Here is a 10692-nt window from a genome sequence, read left to right as displayed (position 1 = left end):
AGTCTGCGTGTCGGATGTGTTTCGTGAGGGTAAGGTCGGGGCAGGTGTCCCGAGTGACAGAATTCCCTACACGTGTTGGGTGGACCGGGTCGGTTAGAAGAGTGATGCCCAGCGTAGATATAAGTCCCGCTAACTTACTACCACGCGGCTCTTCCGTGCGATAGCCCCACATGGGACAGGGGGCGTTAAAATCGCCCACTATCATCAGGGGATCGCGACCCGCGATCCTTAGCGCTGCGCTAAAGGTGTTAGAAAAAGTAATGTTTTTTAGTTTCGGGGGGCAGTATGTATTAAGTATGTGTACGGGGCTATCTGTTCGCCAGCAGGGGGAGGACAGAAACCATCACGTGCGAATATTCCATATTTAGGTCGAGATCAACCTCCTGCGCTGTGTAGCCTTTATGGACTAGGAGACAGGTGGACGGGTCTCGCTGAAAAGCGTTATAGCCCGAGAGCTTAACCGCAGCCCCGGTTTCTTGCAGTGCAAGTACTGCGGCGGGGTATTTAAGTGGGCGCGTTTCGTCCTGTCTTTGAAACCCCGACAGTTCCACTGTACAAGAGAGAGAGCTTGCTGTCTTTGTGGGGGGCGCCACCCTCTAGGGAGTTGGTTGGGAGGGGACGCAGCCATGTTGATTTGAAGGGAGATCGCCTTGGAGAGCCGGCCCAGGTTCCGTCACCTGCAGCTGAAGCGATTCCGGCTCCTCCGAGAGTTCGGTTAGATCGATGGGTCGGGTGAATTTTGATGGGCGGTTCGCGTCTTTGAGGGGTCCCGTTCGGCGGAAAATCCGGGGGTTTGACTCTAGCCACGTCTTAATGTTGGCCGTCACGGCGGCCGTAACCGTAGCTGTGACCGCCTTGAGAAGGCTGTCTTGAATTTGGCCAAAATTTGGTATCTGAGCCGTTAACGGCAAGGGCGTTTTCGAGGGCGGTGAAACGCACGTCAGAGCTAGAGGGTGTCAGGTCCGCCTGCACCGCTTGCATCGGTTCCGGAGCTACATGGGCAGGGGGCGGGGAGCACCGAGCCGTTTCTAGCGCGTGAATTTTCTTGTTAAGTTGAGCATTTTGTGCCCGGAGAGTCTCGAGCTCGCGGCGGAGGCCCGCGACGTCAGAATTAAGGGGAGGATGAGGAGGAATCTTTAGTGGGGGAGAAGGTAGGGGAGTGCGGGGAGGCGGAGGAGGCCCGTCTCGGCTGCCTACCTTGGGCTGAGACGTATTCTTTGGTGTGCCAGACGGAGGGCCTTCGAGAGCCGGAAAGTCCCCATCTTGGAATGTAGGGGCGCCTGTATCCCGTGACGCTTTCGGGTTAGTTGACCGAGGTGACTTGGGGGCACGTCCAGGCAAGGTGCCCGCCGGTGGCGCTGGTCCGGTTGTGCCTTTCGTCCTCTTGTTGCTAATCGTGCGAGCTTTTGAAGTGGTGTCAGAACCCGAGGGCCCTGCAGTCCGAGGTTGGGTTCGTTGACCAGTCGGCTTGCCCGGTTGTTGCAGCCGTCGAAATTTGGCTTTGCAGTCTTGCGAGCTTGTAAGATGAGCCCCACCACACACGATGCAGGAAGGAGTGCACTCGTGGGGCGCCATGTTGCCGTCTTCGAGGACTGCGACCATTTCGCCTCAGTGTCCACAGCGATTGTCTATAGGATTCGGGCATAAGTCCGGACGGTGACCGATGGTGCCGCATCGGAAACACGCGGGAATAGTCCGCTTATATTCGCGCACCACAGTCACCACACTGTTATAGTGCATGTAACGCGGTACTCTGTGTCCCACGAAGGTGAGCAGGGCAATCGTCAACTTCCCCAGCTTGCGGATGAAGGCTATCTCTCCTCCGCGCCACTGTACTTTAGATTTCAGGGTGGTAGAAGTTTCCTGCTCATGGACCGTAATAATCCCCCTGCAGACTTCACCGTTGACTTTGGCCTGTCCGACCACCGGGATGGGGCCTTTCGAAGCATTGAGTGTAAATTCACGAGCGAGCGCGTTCGCCACATTGACGTCTTGAGTGGTGGCAATGACTATATTCTGGTCCCAGATGGGCCACACACTAAGAGTGTCCACCGAAGATGGATTTACATAAGCAGAGAGCAAAGCACCAAGCTCACCATTCTGCAGGGCTGTCTTCAGGGAGATCGTCACTCTGGGCTTGATGACAATCGTGAAATCTTCTTTGCGGAGTCGAGGCATGGGCCGCCATTTCTTCGATCCCGCTGCTTGCGAGAGCTGAGGGTTGGACTTTTCAGGATTCGTAGGCACAGAAACGCCGGAACTCATGGAGCGTCCGTTGACCGCCGAAGTGTTCGAGCGTTGCTGGCGTTTACGAAGTGCCACCAACGAGAAAAGGCCTTCATCCACTATCTCCTCCGTCGGAGTGGAAGTTTCAAGCGAAGACGGGGCTTCTGCGACGATTTCTGACCATGTCATCGTCTCGGGATCGTACCCGCGCCAAGCAGAGGCCGCCATGGCAGTCGCGGAGAACGATGGAGATCGAGTCCGGGCGTTAGGCTCAGCTGGGTGAAGTGGCGGAGACAAAAATGGGCCTAAAAGGCCCCAAAAAATGTCCCACCTGCTCCAGAGCGGTATCTTCGGGCGCCGGGTGTAGAGGCAAAATTTCACGGGGTCCCTTGAAATTTTCGGTAAACCGGAGGAAAATTGCTGGAGCCGATGTGAGGCGCGTCCGCTCGCTCCGCGCTCCTAGCGTTCCTCCCCGCTCCGTTATGGAACCCATTCGCGGATCATCTCGCACACCTAACGCTCGGCTCCGTCAGCAGTTGAAGAACTTCAATATCGAAAATTGGATGTTATACCGGTACGTGTTTCATCCCGAAGGACACCGTTGGGTTCCTGTCGTTCCCCGATCACTTCGGGCCCAGATACTGAAGACCTTTCACGACGATCCCACTGCCGGTCACTTTGGTTTCCATAAAACCAATGAGCGAATTTGCAGCCGCTTCTCTTGGCCTGGACTTGCAACGAGCGTAGCGAAATACGTGGCTTCCTGTTCACTCTGCCAACACTGCAAACGACTGACCTCACCTCTGGCTGAACTGCTTCAACCTGTCCTGTGTACTGAAGCTCCTTTCGCACTCGTTGGTATCGACCTCTATGGACCGCTACCCTTAAACACTGGCGGTAACCGATGGATCGTCACAGCTGTACACCACTTGACACGGTACGACGAAAAAGCCGCACTATCTTCGGAACCCGCTGAGGAGGTTGCAGCCTTTTTCTTGAAAGCCATCTTTCTACGGCACGGAGCCCCACGTGTCCTTTTGTGTAACGGCGGCAGGGCCTTTCTGACTAAACTTCTCGACGATGTCCTCCGTGCGTCCAATACCTTCCATAAAACTAGTTCCAGCTACCACCCTCAAACTAGTGGACTCACAGAGCGCTTTCATCGCACGCTGTCCGACATGATATCAATGTACACGAACCCTGACCACACCAATTGGGATGTCATTCTGCCATTCGTCACTTTCGCATACAACACGGTCGTCCAACGCACTACGGGGTACTCGCCCTTTTTTCTTGTGTACGGTCGTCAACCGATCACTATCCTCGACGTTTCTTTCTTCGGTGTCCCCGTGCCCTCGTGCACATCAATGTGTGAGCATTTCGATTCGCGCATTTCCCGGTGTCGCCAACGTGCCCGCCTCAACACCGACGCCAGTCAACAAGACCGCAAAACTCGCTATGATGCATCTCACCGTGTCGTTTCCTTTCACCCTGGAGACGAAGTGTTACTGTGGACCCCAGTTCGCGCTCCTGGCTTTTGCGAGAAATTTCAGCCCCGTTTCATTGGGCCCTACATTGTTCGGAAACAGACTTCGCCAGTTAACTATCGTGTCACTCCAGTTGCTCCGCCTTTGGACGGACGCTGCCGGGCCACAGAGATTGTCCATGTTTCGTGTATAAAGCCTTTCATACGGCGTTTGCCGCCATAACCAGCGGCCAGGTTGGCCGCTTCCACACGCGGGGGAAATTGTGTGAGCATTATATTACCCCTTCATGTTCTTCATCTGTATATATTTATCATTATGGCCAGCGTCATCGTCTTCAGCGCGCGACCTGCTAAATAAACCGTCGAGGCTTCACAGGTGTCTCGCACAATATATATATATATATATATATATATATATATATATATATATATATATATATGCCCATGTGCCCACACGCGCTATGAAGGGCACACATATGATGATGATACCGTACAGATGATGAAGTGTACAATAAATGCCCACACTAATTTCCCCCTTGCGAGAGCGGCCATCTTGGCTGCAGCCTCAAGGTACGGGGACGCCACGTGAAGGGCTTCATGCGAGAAACGTGGACCACTTCGGTAGAGCGGCAACGGCGGTCAATTGAGGTGACAACAGGGGTCACACAATAATTCAAGGTAGAACTCATTTGCAGGACCTTGTATGGGCCAATAAACCGGAAATGAAAGTTCTCACACAATCCAGGAATGTGAACTGCTGTCTAGAGGAGCACTTCTTCGCCAGACTGGTAGAAAACTGCATCATGAGATGCGTCATAATGATCCTTGCGGTCCTGTTGTCTGGCTTCGGTATTGACGTGGGCATGCTGGAAGTAGCCCGCAGAGATCGATGCCAACAACCTCGAACGGTTCCGCAGGACACGAGACTGGTAGTAGTTTTCCGGCAGCAGCTGATGCTGGCCGCTTTCATCATTGACAAATGGTGTAGGAAGCGACGTATCTCGCCCCACTGGTAGACAGGCCTGGCCAGTAGAAACGACTTCTTATGCAGTCGTAAGTATTCTGGATACCAAGGTGACCAGTAGTCGCGTCTTCATGATAGGCCTTAAGATAATGAGCGCGAACAGAGCGATGCAGAACAGGCACCAAACTTTGACCATCAGGGTGATAAATATGGCGGTACAGGACGCAGTTGATGAGTATGAATAGCGTCAGCTGTCGACGAAGGCGGGTGTTGGGCGGGCGCGAAGTTCTGTGAAGGCGGTCTATGATGCGTCGACAGTAAGAGTTAACGAGTTGGTCAGATATTAATGATCCATGGTAATCAGAAGAAATCTGGTCAATAGCGGTTAAGGACAACACATGTGTGGAAGGACCGTCCGAAAGCTTGTCGCGGAAGGTAGTAGCGGAGCCATTGCATGGCGCCGTAGGAAGCGGCTAGCGAGAAGAAGCGTCTGCGTCTTGGTACTTTTTATCAGACTTGTAGATGATCTCAAAGTCATATTCTTGAAGACGCGTAATCCAGTGACCGAGACCTCCTGACAAGTTATTGAGTGTGGAAAGCCCGCATAAAGCGCGATGGTTCGTAACGATGGTAAAATGGCGGCCGTCAAGATAAGCGCGAAACTTCTGAACAGACCAAACGACAGCTAGGCACTCCTGCTCGGTGATGGTACAGTTTTTCTCAGCAGGTGTGACTACATGGCTGGCATATGCAACTCACCCTCTTACGCGAGGGCTCGCTGGAGGAGGACAGCACCAATGCCATGACCACTAGCGTCCGTCTGCAAGAGTGTGGGTGCTGGGTGCAGTCTCGTCAAGATGACGCAAGACAGGTTTAGATGTGAGAGTGCCCTTCAGCTAGTCAAATGCAAATTCACATTGGGGTAACCACACGAAGGGAGCGCCAGAACGAAGTAAGTTGTTTAAAGCAGCAGCTGTAGAGGCGAAGTCGCGTATAAATGGGCGAAAATAGGAAGCGATGACAAGGAAATTGCGTAGTTCTTTTGTATTTTCTGGACAAGGAAAGCGAAGCACCGCCGAAATCTCGTGAGAATCAGGTTGAATATCATCCTTGCTCTCAATATGACCGAGCACCTTGCTTGCTTGAAAAATGTCACTCTTTGGTGTTGAACTGAAGACCAGCGTTGGCGAGGCTTGTGAAAACCTCGTTCAGACGTTACAGGTGCTGCACAAGTGTCGATGAGAAAATAACTATATCATCCAGATAGCACGAGCATATCTTCGACTTCAAGCCAGCCAGAACGCTGGAAATCATGCGCTCAAAAGTTACGGGAGCATTGCGAAGGAAGAAGGGCATGGCGACGAACTCGTAAAGGCCACTGAGGTTGCAAACGTCGTTTTTAAATGCGAAGCATTTCTTTACGAACATTTGCCACTTTGACAAGGTCTGGTTGGCTGGCTGGCTGGCTCCGGCCGCCTACGTCTTGGTGCTCTCATGGTCGTTTCGTTAACGTGGAGCGTACCAAAATTGGCATACCTGCGAAAGGCCCGACGCCCTTCTAAAACGTTTCCAGCTGTTTGCGGCAGAGGGCAGCACAGGAAAATGAAACGCTATGGGTAACTAATATACAACGATTTGTAAACGCTTCTGGCCCGGTAGTTCTGAAATCACACGTTCGCAGGCGACCGTGAATTCGGCTAGGCAAACCCTACAGGCGCACCGACGGCCTTTCACAACTGTGAATTGTGCTCGTCATCCACAGGAGTACAAATCGAAACACGCGAAAAGGAATATAAGTGCAAATGTAGATGAAATAAATAGACGCAAACTACGACCTTTTCTTTCTTTTCTATTCTTTTCTTTGCTTGATGAAAATCTGTATTGGAACATTGCAACTGTTGTTACGTTATTTGCATCGGCACAAATATGCTTGGATAGCTTCCCAATCTCATCAAAGTTGATCGATGTGTGGATTTTCTAATATCCCTGATGTACATACTCTTAATACATGTTTCGACTGTTGATGTACAAGGCGGTAAGAATCGCTCCTCAAATTATTGCGCAGTTGACCATTTCCGGGCACAATTGATCCCATAAAAGCAACGCACAGGCAAAGGCACGTAACTTGCTAGTAATTACGAAACTATTCTCAAATTACTTAATGACACATACCGAATATAAGACGACGAGCACTACTCTAATGCTTACTTATTTATATCTCTTAACCGCTACGTCTTTTTTATGCGGCTTTGCTAAAGGCGTGTTAATGTATTAGTCTTGCGCAACATTATTTCATCAGCGCAAGAAACAAGTGCAATAGGCAAACACTGAACAAGTTTGGAAGAAACCATTTAACATAACCATTAATGTCAGTCCTAGCTCTGTTGAGTAGCCTACTGTTGCTTATATGTCCATGCTCTCGAAAATCCATGCGTATATCAGCGGATACAAGTAGACGCGATATAAGGGCCAAGAACACTTCTACATGAAAACACGTGAAGGTATATTGTGCTTAATCACAGAACCACTGTTGAAATACTTATTGAAACATGCGTATCGAAAGTATGCTGGCTGCGTTTTGCGGCAATGCTATATCTATCATGGGCCCGTGCTCGACCTGAAGATGTATGCGGTGGATCGGCCCCTGATAACTGGCTATCGCGCACTTTTAGCCCTCCTCCACAAAGGCATGACGTCATCCTGCGTCCATCCTGTGCTTTCTTCCTTCTCTCCTTTAGACCTGTGTTGTTTATTCTACCCCTGCATTTTATTCAGCAATATATCAAATACATCTACTAAAAGTACGGAGCAAGCTTATGCTTCGCGTTTAAGAGTGGCACGTGACAGCATTCAAAGATCTCTGACTGCTTCTGACACTTCCCGGCAACTGGAGCATATGTAACTGTAATGTTTACCGGGAAACGTCGGCTGCGAACGCTAGGCACGAAGCGGGGCTTTCTGGAAGAAATGGGGCTTCCAGCGTGGGGCCCGATGCGGCGTAGGCGAGCGCCATCTGGAGGCATCGCAAGAAACTGGGCGCACCACTCCGTCACCCCCGAGATACTCACGAGCCGGCGCCTGCAAATGGCGGACTCCGTTGGCGGTCCATCAATGGTGAAGCGCTGGGAAGGCGTTTGAGTTTTCGCGTAACATAGTTATATTTTCCCGTATTGTAAAATTACAATCCGTCACTATCATGTCTGTAGGTTTGTGTGTATGTCGTACGTTAGGATTTTTCGGCGTATTTCAGACTGAAGCATTCATTTCAGTCGATTCCTTGCACCAAATGGAGGACCTTGGTATGTCTGGTTTGAAAATCCTTTTGCCGGAACGACGTCCGACGCCGGGTTCCGACACCAGATATTGTGGGACAGCGGGCCTTTAACGCTATCGCGTTAAGGTTGGCTCAAGCAGCTAGTTAGGAGTACATATAACGTGGCACATTATTTATCGACGACTGGTCATGAATTCGGTCATTCCCATATCGCATACGGAACGCTTATGTTGTAGTTCGAACACGTTCCGAGTTCCTCAAGTCGTCCACGTATCGATATTGCAACAAGCAGAAAATTGACAATTTGGGCCCATACCAAGAGGCTTGTGCTCTCTTGTCGTCCATACCACAACCAGCAGATAGATACCCAATAGTCAAAGTTGAATCGCCTCCAGTTTGATATTGGTAGGCTGACAATCATTGAAGCTAGATTGTGATCGGTAGGCTGACGATCAGTGAAGCTAGACGAAATTGATAAATAAAGCCTACATTTCATCACCGCATGTACACCGGGCTATCGTTTCAGAGTTTGACTTTGGTCTTAGCCAGTCATCACTGACATCAGCTGCGAAAGAAAACAGTGAATGGATTGCGGCATGGGACGCCTAAACTATAGTATAGTCATTTTGTGCAGAATTTCTTTCACTGATACGTAGGGTGGCATTAATTAACTTACAATGTTCCTACACCGGCTGGCAGTGGACTTTTTTTTCTAAGCGTCTGAAGTACAAAAAGGTTTCAACGAAAGGTTTTCTTCGCGGCACCCATATACTCCCCATGTTTACATACAACGACATTTGTCCGCAATATATAGACTTGTAAGCTATATAAAATATCACGTCTTGTTCTGGGTATCGTGTACATATAGCGTAGCTGCACGGTTAAAAGAAGGACATGTTTTCGGGGGAAGAAAAAAAAAAAAGAAAGGCACCGGTGGCGATTTTTTGCCGCAACCTCCGCTACTGTTACGGCAACGCCGGTATTTTTCGGTGGGGTTTAATTTATGCGTGAATGACCAGACATACCACTCAGGTCTACGACCGAATGAGTTATGTCAGCAACCACAGAGCGTCAAGCTTTTGGCCACTTTAAGCTGGTTTGAAGAATGACGCAGCGGAGTTAGCAGCGCCTCCCAAGTGCACATCCCACGAATTGGAGCTATGCTCCGGGCAGGGGAGACACTTGTACCCGTTTGTGCGGTGGGTCTCCGCCGGTGGTGCGATTCGAACCCGCCACCTCCCGAAGCCGAGGCCGGCGCCCTAACCACTGCGCCACGACTTCGGTGACATTTCGAAGGTTAACATCGTGTTTTGTGTGCGGGAACGCTTTCTCCCTCTTACCTATTCAGGAATCCTTTTGTTCCCTTCTGTTCGCCTGAGGCAAATCTGCCCTTTTCATGGTGCGACGGCGCATGCGCCCAGGCCTAGCGGATTAGTCGCCAAACGTCTTGAAAGGGTCGAGCGCAACCCCGCGTGCCAGGAACTCCCCTGTAAAAGAAAAAAAAAGAAAGCAAGCGCTCGGACGCACGCCGCTACAAACGCTCGTGTCATGTATAGCCTTGAAACTCCATTGGTAGCTCGACGTCAGCGCGGTGCCGAAAACATGTGTGGCTTAAGACTGCAACTCAACTTTTAAACAGAAAGCGACTAGGTTGTCGTCTGGACTGCGCCGTGAGCCTGCGTTGTTGCCGCCCTTCATTGATGGCTGGAATATTCATTAATGAAAAGCCCTTGTGTTACACTTGGGCAACGCTTAAAAACATGACGTTGATGACGAAGTCTTGTTGCAAGGAGGTCGGCCCTCATATGCTGGGTGGTGGCAGCGCGTGTGTGGCTTCACGTACTCGTTCAAGGCGCGGTAACACTGGGTCGATAGGAAAGCGACAAGACGCTTACCTCAACGATTGACCGACTGTTCAGTACAATGCGTCACTGAAAGCACAATATCATATCAGGCCGACAACGACGCAACCGACGAGCGCGAGTTGCCGCACTGCGACGGGCTTTCTTGTCAACAGCACCGAGAAAATCAGTGCGCCGACCATCGTTCGACCGAACCGTAGGCGATCGGCTATCGAACTATAGGACAAGAGTGTATGACGAACACAAATGATTGGTCATGACATGAAGATTGTGGTATCTGTGTCATGTAGGTCATGAAACGGCCGCCTACGTCTTGGTGCTCTCATGGTCGTTTTGTTCACTTGGTAGGTACTCAACATTGGCATAGTATGACAAAAGTGAATGGCGAACATGAAGAATAGGTCTACGTCTTGGTGCTCTCATGTTCGTTTCGTTAACTTTTTAGGTTCTCCGCACACTGCTTCGCATAACATCGACTCCCACTGGACGTGGGATCGGCCGGCTTTCTTCTTTGTCGTCTATGTGCATCGAAATTTGCCAGTAACCTGGACGCAGATTAAGACTAGCGAAATGCTCGGCGCCTTGCAGGGATTCGAGGTCACGCTTGCGCGTGGTCATGTTGAGCGCTCGGTAATCCTAGCAAAATCGCACGGTGCCATCTTTATTTCAGACCAAAACGATCGGAGTTCACCAAGGACTAGCACAGGGGCAGATTATCTCACATTTCAGCATGTCGGGGACGTTTTCCTCAATACGTTTGTGCTCGGTTAGAGACAGGCGATACGGCCGGCGACGCATGATGGATCTGCCGTCTGTCTGAATCCGATACGATGTGATGGAAGTCTGTTCCAATGTCGAAGAATAGGCGTTAAATGAACTT

The sequence above is a fragment of the Dermacentor andersoni genome, chromosome 2 (genome assembly GCF_023375885.2).
Source record: "Dermacentor andersoni chromosome 2, qqDerAnde1_hic_scaffold, whole genome shotgun sequence".
In the NCBI taxonomy this organism is placed as follows: domain Eukaryota; kingdom Metazoa; phylum Arthropoda; class Arachnida; order Ixodida; family Ixodidae; genus Dermacentor; species Dermacentor andersoni.
Note: the sequence above shows the minus strand (reverse complement) of the source record.